Raw genomic sequence first — 18070 nt, 5'->3', positions numbered from 1 at the left:
TAAGTTGTGCCAGAAAGTACAACCTTGAAACTGTGGAACAGGAGAAGTAGGCCTTAATATTATTTATTAAAGGAAAACTGGATCATTTAAAAAACAGATTTATTTGTTTCATTGTTATTTTATTTGAATAGGCAGTGGTACATAGGACCAAAGCCTCTACATACAATGATTGTTTTGAAACATTCTTAAAGGGGAAGAGGTTTTTATGGGACACCTTATCATTTGAGGATTGGTTACCACAATCACGGAGATGGTGATGAAGTGTGATTGTTTTGGGCCAAATTATGGTGTAAAAACATTTCTATGTACCACTACAATTTGGTATTTGGAAGGTACACCCAAACACCCCTTTCGAATACCTTCCATTTAATACATCAGAAAAAGCTATTTTGCGTTTGCAAATGGCCTGATTCTTCAGACCAGCCTTCTTGCAACTGCAATGAAAGTTCGTACATCTTGCACGTAGGCAGAGCTTTTAAGGAGAAATTAAATAGTTCCAACGTTGCACAAAAATGAAGTGCTTCAAACAAACACATACTTTGCATGCACAGAGAAGAGGTGGAATATATGTAAGACTGAAGACACAGGTGAAATGAGAAATAGATTGACTGCTTCGCTGCCAAGTTTTATACGCCATTTCTTCAGTGCAATACAAGAAAGCACCAAACAGTATAACAAAGTTGTCAATTGGTTTCATAGTCCATTCCCTTTGTTTAGTGCTGTGAAAGGAAGAGCCGAACTCCAAAATTGATCAATGATGTTTCAGAAATTTCCCAAAAGGAATAACAAGCCGAGTGTTAAAAACTGCATTTACTCACAGGTTTTGAGCAGGAAACTCTGAAATGCTATTAAAGTGCAATATCCAAGGGAACACTGACTCTGTCAAAGATGATCCAAATGGAATTGATGAAAAGTCCCAATTACAAACAACGGAATCAAAATAGGGTGAGGGGACACCCGGATTTGGACGAGGGACCTCTTGATCTGCAGTCAAATGCTCTACCACTGAGCTATATTCCCAGCTTTTCAGTAAAATCAGAATCACAAAATATCAGTACATCATGAAAGACTTTGAGGATCATACTAAGTTGTGCCAGAAAGTACAACCTTGAAACTGTGGAACAGGAGAAGTAGTCCTTAATATTATTTATTAAAGGAAAACTGGATCATTTAAAAAACAGATTTATTTGTTTCATTATTATTTTATTTGAATAGGCAGTGGTACATAGGACCAATGCCTCTACATACAATGATTGTTTTGAAACATTCTTAAAGGGGAAGAGGTTTTTACGGGACACCTTATCATTTGAGGATTGGTTACCACAATCACAGAGATGGTGATGAAGTATGATTGTTTTGGGCCAAATTATGGTGTAAAAACATTTCTATGTACCACTACAATTTGGTATTTGGAAGGTACACCCAAACACCCCTTTCAAATACCTTCCATTTAATACATCAGAAAAAGCCATTTTGCGTTTGCAAATGGCCTGATTCTTCAGACCAGCCTTCTCGCAACTGCAATGAAAGTTTGTACATCTTGCACGTAGGCAGAGCTTTTAAGGAGAAATTAAATAGTTCCAACGTTGCACAAAAATGAAGTGCTTCAAACAAACACATACTTTGCATGCACAGAGAAGAGGTGGAATATATGTAAGACTGAAGACACAGGTGAAATGAGAAATAGATTGACTGCTTCGCTGCCAAGTTTTATACGCCATTTCTTCAGTACAATACAAGAAAGCACCAAACAGTATAACAAAGTTGTCAATTGGTTTCATAGTCCATTTCCTTTGTTTAGTGCTGTGAAAGGAAGAGCCGAATTCCAAAATTGATCAATGATGTTTCAGAAATTTCCCAAAGGGAATACCAAGCCGAGTGTTAAAAACTGCATTTACTCACAGTCTTTGAGCAGGAAACACTGCAATGCTATTAAAGTGCAATATCCAAGGGAACACTTACTCTGTCAAAGATGATCCAAATGGAATTGATGAAAAGTCCCAATTACAAACAACAGAATCAAAATAGGGTAAGGGGACACCCGGATTTGAACCAGGGACCTCTTGATCTGCAGTCAAATGCTCTACCACTGAGCAATATCCCCAGCTTTTCAGTAAGATTGGAATGACAAAATATCAGTACGTCATGAAAGAGTGTGAGGATCATACTAAGTTGTGCCAGAAAGTACAACCTTGAAACTGTGGAACAGGAGAAGTAGTCCTTAATATTATTTATTAAAGGAAAACTGGATCTTTTAAAAAACAGATTTATTTGTTTCATTGTTATTTTATTTGAATAGGCAGTGGTACATAGGAGCAATGTCTCTACATACAATGATTGTTTTGAAACATTCTTAAAGGGGAAGAGGTTTTTACGGGACACCTTATCATTTGAGGATTGGTTACCACAATCACGGAGATGGTGATGAAGTATGATTGTTTTGGGCCAAATTATGGAGGAAAAACATTTCTACGTACCACTACAATTCGGTATTTGGAAGGTACACCCAAACACCCCTTTCGAATACCTTCCATTTAATACATCAGAAAAAGCCATTTTGCGTTTGCAAATGGCCTGATTCTTCAGACCAGCCTTCTTGCAACTGCAATGATAGATCGTACATCTTGCACGTAGGCAGAGCTTTTAAGGAGAAATTAAATAGTTCCTACGTTGCACAAAAATGAAGTGCTTCAAACAAACACATACTTTGCATGCACAGAGAAGAGGTGAAATATATGTAAGACTGAAGACAGAGGTGAAATGAGAAATAGATTGACTGCTTCGCCGCCAAGTTTTATACGCCATTTCTTCAGTGCAATACAAGAAAGCACCAAACATTATAACAAAGTTGTCAATTGGTTTCATAGTCCATTCCCTTTGTTTGGTGCTGTGAAAGGAAGAGCCGAATTCCAAAATTGATCAATGATGTTTCAGAAATTTCCCAAAGGGAATACCAAGCCGAGTGTTAAAAACTGCATTTACTCACAGGTTTTGAGAAGCAAACACTGTAATGCCATTAAAATGCAATATCCAAGGGAACACTGACTCTGTCAAAGATGATCCAAATGGAATTGATGGAAAGTCCCAATTACAAACAACGGAATCGAAATAGGGTGAGGGGACACCCAGATTTGGACGAGGGACCTCTTGATCTGCAGTCAAATGCTCTACCACTGAGCTATATCCCCAGCTTTTCAGTAAAATCAGAATCACAAAATATCAGTACATCATGAAAGACTGTGAGGATCATACTAAGTTGTGCCAGAAAGTACAACCTTGAAACTGTGGAACAGGAGAAGTAGTCCTTAATAATATTTATTAAAGGAAAACTGGATCATTTAAAAAACAGATTTATTTGTTTCATTGTTATTTTATTTGAATGGGCAGTGGTACATAGGACCAATGCCTCTACATACAATGATTGTTTTGAAACATTCTTAAAGGGGAAGAGGTTTTAACGGGACACCTTATCATTTGAGGATTGGTTACCACAATCACGGAGATGGTGATGAAGTATGATTGTTTTGGGCCAAATTATGGTGGAAAAAGATTTCTACTTACCACTACAATTCGGTATTTGGAAGGTACACCCAAACACCCCTTTCGAATACCTTCCATTTAATACATCAGAAAAAGCCTTTTTGCGATTTCAAATTGCCTGATTCTTCAGACCAGCCTTCTTGCAACTGCAATGATAGTTCGTACATCTTGCACGTAGGCAGAGTTTTTAAGGTGAAATTAAATAGTTCCTACGTTGCACAAAAATGAAGTGCTTCAAACAAACACATACTTTGCATGCACAGAGAAGAGGTGGAATATATGTAAGACTGAAGACACAGGTGAAATGAGAAATAGATTGACTGCTTTGCTGCCAAGTTTTATACGCCATTTCTTCAGTGCAATACAAGAAGCACCAAACAGTATAACAAAGTTGTCAATTGGTTTCATAGTCCATTCCCTTTGTTGAGTGCTGTGAAAGGAAGAGCCGAATTCCAAAATTGATCAATGATGTTTCAGAAATTTCCCAAAGGGAATACCAAGCTGAGTGTTAAAAACTGCATTTACTCACAGGTTTTGAGCAGGAAACACTGAAATGCTATTAAAGTGCAATATCCAAGGGAACACTGACTCTGTCAAAGATGATCCAAATGGAATTTATGAAAAGTCCCAATTACAAACAACAGAACCAAAATAGGGTGAGGGGACACCCGGATTTGAACCAGGGACCTCTTGATCTGCAGTCAAATGCTCTACCACTGAGCTATATACCCAGCTTTTCAGTAAAGTCAGAATGACAAAATATCAGTACATCATGAAAGAGTGTGAGGATCATACTAAGTTGTGCCAGAAAGTACAACCTTGAAACTGTGGAACAGGAGAAGTAGTCCTTAATATTATTTATTAAAGGAAAACTGGATCATTTAAAAAACAGATTTATTTGTTTCATTGTTATTTTATTTGAATAGGCAGTGGTACATAGGACCAATGCTTCTACATACAATGATTGTTTTGAAACATTCTTAAAGGGGAAGAGGTTTTTATGGGACACCTTATCATTTGAGGATTGGTTACCACAATCACTGAGATGGTGATGAAGTATGATTGTTTTGGGTCAAATTATGGTGGAAAAACATTTCTACGTACCACTACAATTCGGTATTTGGAAGGTACACCCAAACACCCCTTTCGAATACCTTCCATTTAATACATCAGAAAAAGCCATTTTGCGTTTGCAAATGGCCTGATTCTTCAGACCAGCCTTCTTGCAACTGCAATGATAGTTCGTACATCTTGCACTTAGGCAGAGCTTTTAAGGAGAAATTAAATAGTTCCTACGTAGCACAAAAATGAAGTGCTTCAAGCAAACACATACTTTGCATGCACAGAGAAGAGGTGGAATATATGTAAGACTGAAGACACAGGTGAAATGAGAAATAGATTGACTGCTTCGCTGCCAAGTTTTATACGCCATTTCATCAGTGCAATACAAGAAAGCACCAAACAGTATAACACAGTTGTCAATTGGTTTCATAGTCCATTCCCTTTGTTTAGTGCTGTGAAAGGAAGAGCCGAATTCCAAAATTGATCAATGATGTTTCAGAAATTTCCCAAAGGGAATAACAAGCAGAGTGTTAAAAACTGCATTTACTCACAGGTTTTGAGCAGGAAACACTGAAATGCTATTAAAGTGCAATATCCAAGGGAACACTGACTCTGTCAAAGATGATCCAAATGGAATTGATGAAAAGTCCCAATTACAAAGAACGGAATCAAAATAGGGTGAGGGGACACCCGGATTTGGACGAGGGACCTCTTGATCTGCAGTCAAATGCTCTACCACTGAGCTATATCCCCAGCTTTTCAGTAAAATCAGAATGACAAAATATCAGTACATCATGAAAGAGTGTGAGGATCATAGTAAGTTGTTCCAGAAAGTACAACCTTGAAACTGTGGAACAGGAGAAGTGGTCCTTAATATTATTTATTAAAGGAAAACTGGATCATTTAAAAAACAGATTTATTTGTTTCATTGTTATTTTATTTGAATAGGCAGTGGTACATAGGACCAATGCCTCTACATACAATGATTGTTTTGAAACATTCTTAAAGGGGAAGAGGTTTTTATGGGACACCTTATCATTTGAGGATTGGTTACCACAATTACGGAGATGGTGATGAAGTATGATTGTTTTGGGTCAAATTATGGTGGAAAAACATTTCTACGTACCACTACAATTCGGTATTTGGAAGGTACACCCAAACACCCCTTTCGAATACCTTCCATTTAATACATCAGAAAAAGCCATTTTGCGTTTGCAAATGGCCTGATTCTTCAGACCAGCCTTCTTGCAACTGCAATGATAGTTCGTACATCTTGCACGTAGGCAGAGCTTTTAAGGAGAAATTAAATAGTTCCTACGTTGCACAAAAAGGAAGTGCTTCAAAAAACACATACTTTGCATGCACAGAGAAGAGGTGGAATATATGTAAGACTGAAGACACAGGTGAAATGAGAAATAGATTGCTTCGCTGCCAAGTGTTATACGCCATTTCTTCAGTGCAATACAAGAAAGCACCAAACAGTACAACAAAGTTGTCAATTGGTTTCATAGTCCATTCCCTTTGTTTAGTGCTGTGAAAGGAAGAGCCGAATTCCAAAATTGATCAATGATGTTTCATAAATTTCCCAAAGGGAATAACAAGCCGAGTGTTAAAAACAGCATTTACTCACAGGTTTTGAGTAGGAAACACTGAAATGCTATTAAAGTGCAATATCCAAGGGAACACTGACTCTGTCAAAGATGATCCAAATGGAATTGATAAAAAGTCCCAATTACAAACAACAGAATCAAAATAGGGTGAGGGGACACCCGGATTTGGACGAGGGACCTCTTGATCTGCAGTCAAATGCTCTACAACTGAGCTATATCCCCAGATATTCAGTAAAATCAGAATGACAAAATATCAGTACATCATGAAAGAGTGTGAGGATGATACTAAGTTGTGCCAGTAAGTACAACCTTGAAACTGTGGAACAGGAGAAGTAGTCCTTAATATTATTTATTAAAGGAAAACTGGATCATTTAAAAAACAGATTTATTTATTTCATTGTTATTTTATTTGAATAGGCAGTGGTACATAGGACCAATGCCTCTACATACAATGATTGTTTTGAAACATTCTTAAAGGGGAAGAGGTTTTTACGGGACACCTTATCATATGAGGATTGGTTACCACAATCACGGAGATGGTGATGAAGTATGATTGTTTTGGGCCAAATTATTGTGGAAAAACATTTCTACGTACCACTACAATTCGGTGTTTGGAAGGTACACCCAAAGACCCCTTTCGAATACCTTCCATTTAATACATCAGCAAATGCCATTTTGCGTTTGCAAATGGCCTGATTCTTCAGACCAGCCTTCTTGCAACTGCAATGATAGTTCGTACATTTTGCACGTAGGCAGAGCTTTTAAGGAGAAATTAAATAGTTCCTACGTTGCACAAAAATGAAGTGCTTCAAACAAACACATACTTTGCATGCACAGAGAAGAGGTGGAATATATGTAAGACTGAAGACACAGGTGAAATGAGAAATAGATTGACGGCTTCGCAGCCAAGTTTTATACGCCATTTCTTCAGTGCAATACAAGAAAGCACCAAACAGTATAACAAAGTTGTCAATTGGTTTCATAGTCCATTCCCTTTGTTTAGTGCTGTGAAAGGAAGAGCCGAATTCCAAAATTGATCAATGATGTTTCAGAAATTTCCCAAAGGGAATACCAAGCCGAGTGTTAAAAACTGCATTTACTCACAGGCTTTGAGCAGGAAACACTTAAATGCTATTAAAGTGCAATATCCAAGGGAACACTGACTCTGTCAAGGATGATCCAAATGGAATTGATGAAAAGTCCCAATTACAAACAACGGAATCAAAATAGGGTGAGGGGACACCCGGATTAGAACCAGGGACCTCTTGATTTGCAGTCAAATGCTCTACCACTGAGCTTTATCCCCAGCTTTTCAGTAAAATCAGAATGACAAAATATCAGTACATCATGAAAGAGTGTGAGGATCATACTAAGTTGTGCCAGAAAGTACAACCTTGAAAATGTGGAAGAGGAGAAGTAGTCCTTAATATTATTTATTAAAGGAAAACTGGATCATTTAAAAAACAGATTTATTTGTTTCGTTGTTATTTCATTTGAATAGGCAGTGGTACATAGGACCAATGCCTCTACATACAATGATTGTTTTGAAACATTCTTAAAGGGGAAGAGGTTTTTACGGGACACCTTATCATTTGAGGATTGGTTACCACAATCACTGAGATGGTGATGAAGTATGATTGTTTTGGGCCAAATTATGGTGGAAAAACATTTCTACGTACCACTACAATTCGGTATTTGGAAGGTACACCCAAACACCCCTTTTGAATACCTTCCATTTAATACATCAGAAAAAGCCATTTTGCGTTTGCAAATGGCCTGATTCTCCAGACCAGGCTTCTTGCAACTGCAATGATAGTTCCTACATCTTGCACGTAGGCAGAGCTTTTAAGGAGAAATTAAATAGTTCCTAGGTTGCACAAAAATGAAGTGCTTCAAACAAACACATACTTTGCATGCACAGAGAAGAGGTGGAATATATGTAAGACTGAAGACACAGGTGAAATGAGAAATAGATTGACTGCTTCGCTGCCAAGTTTTATACGCCATTTCTTCAGTGCAATACAAGAAAGCACCAAACAGTATAACAAAGTTATCAATTGGTTTCATAGTCCATTCCCTTTGTTTAGTGCTGTGAAAGGAAGAGCCGAACTCCAAAATTGATCAATGATGTTTCAGAAATTTCCCAAAAGGAATAACAAGCCGAGTGTTAAAAACTGCATTTACTCACAGGTTTTGAGCAGGAAACTCTGAAATGCTATTAAAGTGCAATATCCAAGGGAACACTGACTCTGTCAAAGATGATCCAAATGGAATTGATGAAAAGTCCCAATTACAAACAACGGAATCAAAATAGGGTGAGGGGACACCCGGATTTGGACGAGGGACCTCTTGATCTGCAGTCAAATGCTCTACCACTGAGCTATATCCCCAGCTTTTCAGTAAAATCAGAATCACAAAATATCAGTACATCATGAAAGAGTGTGAGGATCATACTAAGTTGTGCCAGAAAGTACAACCTTGAAACTGTGGAACAGGAGAAGTAGTCCTTAATATTATTTATTAAAGGAAAACTGGATCATTTAAAAAACAGATTTATTTGTTTCATTGTTATTTTATTTGAATAGGCAGTGGTACATAGGACCAAAGCCTCTACATACAATGATTGTTTTGAAACATTCTTAAAGGGGAAGAGGTTTTTACGGGACACCTTATTATTTGAGGATTGGTTACCACAATCACGGAGATGGTGATGAAGTATGATTGTTTTGGGCCAAATTATGGTGTAAAAACATTTCTATGTACCACAACAAATTTGGTATTTGGAAGGTACAACCAAACACCCCTTTCGAATACCTTCCATTTAATACATCAGAAAAAGCCATTTTGCGTTTGCAAATGGCCTGATTCTTCAGACCAGCCTTCTTGCAACTGCAATGAAAGTTCGTACATCTTGCACGTAGGTAGAGCTTTTAAGGAGAAATTAAATAGTTCCAACGTTGCACAAAAATGAAGTGCTTCAAGCAAACACATACTTTGCATGCACAGAGAAGAGGTGGAATATATGTAAGACTGAAGACACAGGTGAAATGAGAAATAGATTGACTGCTTCGCTGCCAAGTTTTATACGCCATTTCTTCAGTGCAATACAAGAAAGCACCAAACAGTATAACACAGTTGTCAATTGGTTTCATAGTCCATTCCCTTTGTTTAGTGCTGTGAAAGGAAGAGCCGAATTCCAAAATTGATCAATGATGTTTCAGAAATTTCCCAAAGGGAATAACAAGCCGAGTGTTAAAAACTGCATTTACTCATAGGTTTTGAGCAGGAAACACTGAAATGCTATTAAAGTGCAATATCCAAGGGAACACTGACTCTGTCAAAGATGATCCAAATGGAATTGATGAAAAGTCCCAATTACAAACAACAGAATCAAAATAGGTTGAGGTGACACCCGGATTTGAACCAGGGACCTCTTGATCTGCAGTCAAATGCTCTACCACTGAGCTATATCCCCAGCTTTGCAGTAAAATCAGAATGACAAAATATCAGTACATCATGAAAGAGTGTGAGGATCATAGTAAGTTGTTCCAGAAAGTACAACCTTGAAACTGTGGAACAGGAGAAGTGGTCCTTAATATTATTTATTAAAGGAAAACTGGATCATTTAAAAAACAGATTTATTTGTTTCATTGTTATTTTATTTGAATAGGCAGTGGTACATAGGACCAATGCCTCTACATACAGTGATTGTTTTGAAACATTCTTAAAGGGGAAGAGGTTTTTATGGGACACCTTATCATTTGAGGATTGGTTACCATAATTACGGAGATGGTGATGAAGTATGATTGTTTTGGGTCAAATTATGGTGGAAAAACATTTCTACGTACCACTACAATTCGGTATTTGGAAGGTACACCCAAACACCCCTTTCGAATACCTTCCATTTAATACATAAGAAAAAGCCATTTTGCGTTTGCAAAAGGCCTGATTCTTCAGACCAGCCTTCTTGCAACTACAATGATAGTTCGTACATCTTGCACGTAGGCAGAGCTTTTAAGGAGAAATTAAATAGTTCCTACGTTGCACAAAAATGAAGTGCTTCAAAAAACACATACTTTGCATGCACAGAGAAGAGGTGGAATATATGTAAGACTGAAGACACAGGTGAAATGAGAAATAGATTGCTTCGCTGCCAAGTTTTATACGCCATTTCTTCAGTGCAATACAAGAAAGCACCAAACAGTATAACAAAGTTGTCAATTGGTATCATAGTCCATTCCCTTTGTTTAGTGCTGTGAAAGGAAGAGCCGAATTCCAAAATTGATCAATGATGTTTCAGAAATTTCCCAAAGGGAATACCAAGCCGAGTGTTAAAAACTGCATTTACTCACAGGTTTTGAGAAGCAAACACTGTAATGCCATTAAAATGCAATATCCAAGGGAACACTGACTCTGTGAAAGATTTTCCAAATGGAATTGATGGAAAGTCCCAATTACAAACAACAGAATCAAAATAGGGTGATAGGACATCAGGATTTGAACCAGGGACCTCTTGATCTGCAGTCAAATGCTCTACCACTGAGCTATATACCCAGCTTTTCAGTAAAATCAGAATGACAAAATATCAGTACATCATGAAAGAGTGTGAGGATCATACTAAGTTGTGCCAGAAAGTACAACCTTGAAACTGTGGAACAGGAGAAGTAGTCCTTAATATTATTTATTAAAGGAAAACTGGATCATTTAAAAAACAGATTTATTTGTTTCATTGTTATTTTATTTGAATAGGCAGTGGTACATAGGACCAATGCCTCTACATACAATGATTGTTTTGAAACATTCTTAAAGGGGTAGAGGTTTTTACGGGACACCTTATAATTTGAGGATTGGTTACCACAATCACGGAGATGGTGATGAAGTATGATTGTTTTGGGCCAAATTATGGTGGAAAAACATTTCTACGTACCACTACAATTCGGTATTTGGAAGGTACACCCAAACACCCCTTTCGAATACTTTCCATTTAATACATCAGAAAAAGCCTTTTTGCGTTTTCAGATTGCCTGATTCTTCAGACCAGCCTTCTTGCAACTGCAATGATAGTTCGTACATCTTGCACGTAGGCAGAGCTTTTAAGGAGAAATTAAATAGTTCCTACATTGCACAAAAATGAAGTGCTTCAAACAAACACATACTTTGCATGCACAGAGAAGAGGTGGAATATATGTAAGACTGAAGACACAGGTGAAATGAGAAATAGATTGACTGCTTCGCTGCCAAGTTTTATACGCCATTTCTTCAGTGCAATACAAGAAAGCACCAAACATTATAACAACGTTGTCAATTGGTTTTATAGTCCATTCCCTTTGTTTAGTGCTGTGAAAGGAATAGCCGAATTCCAAAATTGATCAATGATGTTTCAGAAATTTCCCAAAGGGAATACCAAGCCGAGTGTTAAAAACTGCATTTACTCACAGGCTTTGAGCAGGAAACACTGAAATGCTATTAAAGTGCAATATCCAAGGGAACACTGTCTCTGTCAAAGATGATCCAAATGGAATTGATGAAAAGTCCCAATTACAAACAACAGAATCAAAATAGGGTGAGGGGACACCCGGATTAGAACCAGGGACCTCTTGATCTGCAGTCAAATGCTCTACCAATGAGCTATATCCCCAGCTTTTCAGTAAAATCAGAATGACAAAATATCAGTACATCATGAAAGAGTGTGAGGATCAAACTAAGTTGTGCCAGAAAGTACAACCTTGAAACTGTGGAACAGGAAAAGTAGTCCTTAATATTATTTATTAAAGGAAAACTGGATCATTTAAAAAACAGATTTATTTGTTTCATTGTTATTTTATTTGAATAGGCAGTGGTACATAGGACCAATGCCTCTACATACAATGATTGTTTTGAAACATTATTAAAGGGAAAGAGGTTTTTACGGGACACCTTATCATTTGAGGATTGGTTACCACAATCACAGAGATGGTGATGAAGTATGATTGTTTTGGGCCAAATTATGGTGGAAAAACATTTCTACGTACCACTACAATTCGGTATTTGGAAGGTACACCCAAACACCCCTTTCGAATACCTTCCATTTAATACATCAGAAAAAGCCATTTTGCGTTTGCAAATGGCCTGATTCTTCAGACCAGCCTTCTTTCAACTGCAATAATAGTTCGTACATCTTGCACGTAGGCAGAGCTTTTAAGGAGAAATTAAATAGTTCCTACGTTGCACAAAAATGAAGTGCTTCAAACAAACACATACTCTGCATGCACAGAGAAGAGGTGAAATATATGTAAGACTGAAGACACAGGTGAAATGAGAAATAGATTGACGGCTTCGCTGCCAAGTTTTATACGCCATTTTTTCAGTGCAATACAAGTAAGCACCAAACAGTATAACAAAGTTGTCAATTGGTTTCATAGTCCATTCCCTTTGTTTAGTGCTGTGAAAGGAAGAGCCGTATTCCAAAATTGATCAATGATGTTTCTGAAATTTCCCAAAGGGAATACCAAGCCGAGTGTTAAAAACTGCATTTACTCACAGGCTTTGAGCAGGAAACACTGAAATGCTATTAAAGTGCAATATCCAAGGGAACACTGACTCTGTCAAAGATGATCCAAATGCAATTGATGAAAAGTCCCAATTACAAACAACAGAATCAAAATAGGGTGAGGGGACACCCGGATTAGAACAAGGAACCTCTTGATCTGCAGTCAAATGCTCTACCACTGAGCTATATCCCCAGCTTTTCAGTAAAATCAGAATAACAAAATATCAGTACATCATGAAAGAGTGTGAGGATCAAACTAAGTTGTGCCAGAAAGTACAACCTTGAAACTGTGGAACAGGAAAAGTAGTCCTTAATATTATTTATTAAAGGAAAACTGGATCATTTAAAAAACAGATTTATTTGTTTCATTGTTATTTTATTTGAATAGGCAGTGGTACATAGGACTAAAGCCTCTACATACAATGATTGTTTTGAAGCATTCTTAAAGGGGAAGAGGTTTTTACGGGACACCTTATCATTTGAGGATTGGTTACCACAATCACGGAGATGGTGATGAAGTATGATTGTTTTGGGCCAAATTATGGTGGAAAAAGATTTCTACGTACCACTACAATTCGGTATTTGGAAGGTACACCCAAACACCCCTTTCCAATACCTTCCATTTAATACATCAGAAAAAGCCATTTTGCGTTTGCAAATGGCCTGATTCTTCAGACCAGCCTTCTTTCAACTGCAATGATAGTTCGTACATCTTGCACGTAGGCAGAGCTTTTAAGGAGAAATTAAATAGTTCCTACGTTGCACAAAAATGAAGTGCTTCAAAAAACACATACTTTGCATGCACAGAGAAGAGGTGGAATATATGTAAGACTGAAGACACAGGTGAAATGAGAAATAGATTGCTTCGCTGCCAAGTTTTATACGCCATTTCTTCAGTGCAATACAAGAAAGCACCAAACAGTACAACAAAGTTGTCAATTGGTTTCATAGTCCATTCCCTTTGTTTAGTGCTGTGAAAGGAAGAGCCGAATTCCAAAATTGATCAATGATGTTTCAGAAATTTCCCAAAGGGAATACCAGGCCGAGTGCTAAAAACTGCATTTACTCACAGGCTTTGAGCAGGAAACACTGAAATGCTATTAAAGTGCAATATCCACGGGAACACTGACTCTGTCAAAGATGATCCAAATGGAATTGATGAAAAGTCCCAATTACAAACAACAGAATCAAAATAGTGTGAGGGGACACCCGGATTAGAACCAGGGACCTCTTGATCTGCAGTCAAATGCTCTACCACTGAGCTATATCCCCAGCTTTTCAGTAAAATCAGAATGACAAAATATCAGTACATCATGAAAGAGTGTGAGGATCAAACTAAGTTGTGCCAGAAAGTACAACCTTGAAACTGTGGAACAGGAAAAGTAGTCCTTAATATTATTTATTAAAGGAAAACTGGATCATTTAAAAAACAGATTTATTTGTTTCATTGTTATTTTATTTGAATAGGCAGTGGTACATAGGACCAATGCCTCTACATACAATGATTGTTTTGAAACATTATTAAAGGGAAAGAGGTTTTTACGGGACACCTTATCATTTGAGGATTGGTTACCACAATCACAGAGATGGTGATGAAGTATGATTGTTTTGGGCCAAATTATGGCGGAAAAACATTTCTACGTACCACTACAATTCGGTATTTGGAAGGTACACCCAAACACCCCTTTCGAATACCTTCCATTTAATACATCAGAAAAAGCCATTTTGCGTTTGCAAATGGCCTGATTCTTCAGACCAGCCTTCTTTCAACTGCAATAATAGTTCGTACATCTTGCACGTAGGCAGAGCTTTTAAGGAGAAATTAAATAGTTCCTACGTTGCACAAAAATGAAGTGCTTCAAACAAACACATACTCTGCATGCACAGAGAAGAGGTGAAATATATGTAAGACTGAAGACACAGGTGAAATGAGAAATAGATTGACGGCTTCGCTGCCAAGTTTTATACGCCATTTTTTCAGTGCAATACAAGTAAGCACCAAACAGTATAACAAAGTTGTCAATTGGTTTCATAGTCCATTCCCTTTGTTTAGTGCAGTGAAAGGAAGAGCCGTATTCCAAAATTGATCAATGATGTTTCTGAAATTTCCCAAAGGGAATACCAAGCCGAGTGTTAAAAACTGCATTTACTCACAGGCTTTGAGCAGGAAACACTGAAATGCTATTAAAGTGCAATATCCAAGGGAACACTGACTCTGTCAAAGATGATCCAAATGCAATTGATGAAAAGTCCCAATTACAAACAACAGAATCAAGATAGGGTGAGGGGACACCCGGATTAGAACCAGGAACCTCTTGATCTGCAGTCAAATGCTCTACCACTGAGCTATATCCCCAGCTTTTCAGTAAAATCAGAATAACAAAATATCAGTACATCATGAAAGAGTGTGAGGATCAAACTAAGTTGTGCCAGAAAGTACAACCTTGAAACTGTGGAACAGGAAAAGTAGTCCTTAATATTATTTATTAAAGGAAAACTGGATCATTTAAAAAACAGATTTATTTGTTTCATTGTTATTTTATTTGAATAGGCAGTGGTACATAGGACTAAAGCCTCTACATACAATGATTGTTTTGAAGCATTCTTAAAGGGGAAGAGGTTTTTACGGGACACCTTATCATTTGAGGATTGGTTACCACAATCACGGAGATGGTGATGAAGTATGATTGTTTTGGGCCAAATTATGGTGGAAAAAGATTTCTACGTACCACTACAATTCGGTATTTGGAAGGTACACCCAAACACCCCTTTCCAATACCTTCCATTTAATACATCAGAAAAAGCCATTTTGCATTTGCAAATGGCCTGATTCTTCAGACCAGCCTTCTTGCAACTGCAATGATAGTTCGTACATCTTGCACCTAGGCAGAGCTTTTAAGGAGAAATTAAATAGTTCCTACGTTGCACAAAAATGAAGTGCTTCAAACAAACACATTCTTTGCATGCACAGAGAAGAGGTGGAATATATGTAAGACTGAAGACACAGGTGAAATGAGAAATAGATTGACTGCTTTGCTGCCAAGTTTTATACGCCATTTCTTCAGTGCAATACAAGAAAGCACCAAACAGTATAACAAAGTTGTCAATTGGTTTCATAGTCCATTCCCTTTGTTTAGTGCTGTGAAAGGAAGAGCCGAATTCCAAAATTGATCAATGATGTTTCAGAAATTTCCCAAAGGGAACAACAAGCCGAGTGTTAAAAACTGCATTTACTCACAGGTTTTGAGCAGGAAACACTGAAATGCTATTAAAGTGCAATATCCAAGGGAACACTGACTCTGTCAAAGATGATCCAAATGGAATTGATGAAAAGTCCCAATTACAAACAACAGAATCAATAGGGTAAGGGGACACCCGGATTTGGACGAGGGACCTCTTGATCTGCACTCAAATGCTCTACCACTGAGCTATATCCCCAGCTTTTCAGTAAAATCAGAATGACAAAATATCAGTACATCATGAAAGAGAGTGAGGATCATACTAAGTTGTGCCAGAAAGTACAACCTTGAAACTGTGGAACAGGAGAAGTAGTCCTTATTATTATTTATTATGGAAAACTGGATCATTTAAAAAACAGATTTCTTTGTTTCATTGTTATTTTATTTGAATAGGCAGTGGTACATAGGACCAATGCCTCTACATACAATGATTGTTTTGAAACATTCTTAAAGGGGAAGAGGTTTTTACGGGACACCTTATCATTTGAGGATTGGTTACCACAATCACGGAGATGGTGGTGAAGTATGATTGTTTTGAGCCAAATTATGGTGGAAAAAGATTTCTACGTACCACTACAATTCGGTATTTGGAAGGTACACCCAAACACCCCTTTCGAATACCTTCCATTTAATACATCATGAAAAGCCATTTTGCGTTTGCAAATGGCCTGATTCTTCAGACAAGCCTTCTTGCAACTGCAATGATAGTTCGTACATCTTGCACGTAGGCAGAGCTTTTAAGGAGAAATTAAATAGTTCCTACGTTGCACAAAAATGAAGTGCTTCAAACAAACACATACTTTGCATGCAAAGAGAAGAGGTGGAATATATGTAAGACTGAAGACACAGGTGAAATGAGAAATAGATTGACTGCTTCGCTGCCAAGTTTTATACGCCATTTCTTCAGTGCAATACAAGAAAGCACCAAACAGTATAACAAAGTTGTCAATTGGTTTCATAGTCCATTCCCTTTGTTTAGTGCTGTGAAAGGAAGAGCCGAATTCCAAAATTGATCAATGATGTTTCAGAAATTTCCCAAAGGGAATACCAAGCCGAGTGTTAAAAACTGCATTTACTCGCAGGCTTTGAGCAGGAAACACTGAAATGCTATTAAAGTGCAATATCCAAGGGAACACTGACTCTGTCCAAGATGATCCAAATGGAATTGATGAAAAGTCCCAATTACAAACAACAGAATCAAAATAGGGTGAGGGGACACCCGGATTAGAACTAGGGACCTCTTGATATGCAGTCAAATGCTCTACCACTGAGCTATATCCCCAGCTTTTCAGTAAAATCAGAATAACAAAATATCAGTACATCATGAAAGGTGTTAGGATCATACTAAGTTGTGCCAGAAAGTACAACCTTGAAACTGTGGAACAGGAGAAGTAGTCCTTAATATTATTTATTAAAGGAAAACTGGATCATTTAAAAAACAGATTTATTTGTTTCATTGGTATTTTATTTGAATAGGCAGTGGTACATAGGACCAATGCCTCTACATACAATGATTGTTTTGAAACATTCTTAAAGGGGAAGAGGTTTTTACGGGACACCTTATCATTTGAGGATTGGTTACCACAATCACGGAGATGGTGATGAAGTATGATTGTTTTGGCCAAATTATGGTGAAACGACATTTCTACGTACCACTACAATTCGGTATTTGGAAGGTACACCCAAACACCTCTTTTGAATACCTTCCATTTAATACATCAGAAAAAGCCATTTTGCGTTTGCAAATGGCCTGATTCTTCAGACCAGCCTTCTTGCAACTGCAATGATAGTTCGTACATCTTGCACATAGGCAGAGCTTTTAAGGAGAAATTAAATAGTTCCTACGTTGCACAAAAATGAAGTGCTTCAAACAAACACATACTTTGCATGCACAGAGAAGAGGTGGAATATATGTAAGACTGAAGACACAGTTGAAATGAGAAATAGATTGACTGCTTCGCTGCCAAGTTTTATACGGCATTTCTTCAGTGCAATACAAGAAAGCACCAAACAGTATAACAAAGTTGTCAATTGGTTTCATAGTCCATTCCCTTTGTTTAGTGCTGTGAAAGGAAGAGCCGAATTCCAAA

The 18070-nt window shown here is 37.5% G+C and overlaps 3 non-coding genes across 3 annotated transcripts; all 3 read right to left on the bottom strand.

Annotated features, from left to right (window-relative positions):
* Positions 1-2032: 2032 nt before the first annotated feature.
* Positions 2033-2104, bottom strand: TRNAC-GCA (transfer RNA cysteine (anticodon GCA)). Its single transcript has one exon. It is a non-coding gene; the product is annotated as a tRNA-Cys (tRNA).
* A 7511-nt stretch (positions 2105-9615) lies between these two features.
* TRNAC-GCA (transfer RNA cysteine (anticodon GCA)) lies at positions 9616-9687 on the bottom strand. The gene has a single exon. It is a non-coding gene; the product is annotated as a tRNA-Cys (tRNA).
* Positions 9688-13941: 4254 nt separating this feature from the next.
* On the bottom strand, positions 13942-14013 carry TRNAC-GCA (transfer RNA cysteine (anticodon GCA)). Its single transcript has one exon. It is a non-coding gene; the product is annotated as a tRNA-Cys (tRNA).
* Between the last annotated feature and the right edge of the window lie 4057 nt (positions 14014-18070).

The sequence above is a fragment of the Lissotriton helveticus genome, chromosome 1_2 (assembly GCF_964261635.1).
Source record: "Lissotriton helveticus chromosome 1_2, aLisHel1.1, whole genome shotgun sequence".
Taxonomy (NCBI): domain Eukaryota; kingdom Metazoa; phylum Chordata; class Amphibia; order Caudata; family Salamandridae; genus Lissotriton; species Lissotriton helveticus.
This window is presented reverse-complemented; position numbering and strand designations above follow the sequence as displayed.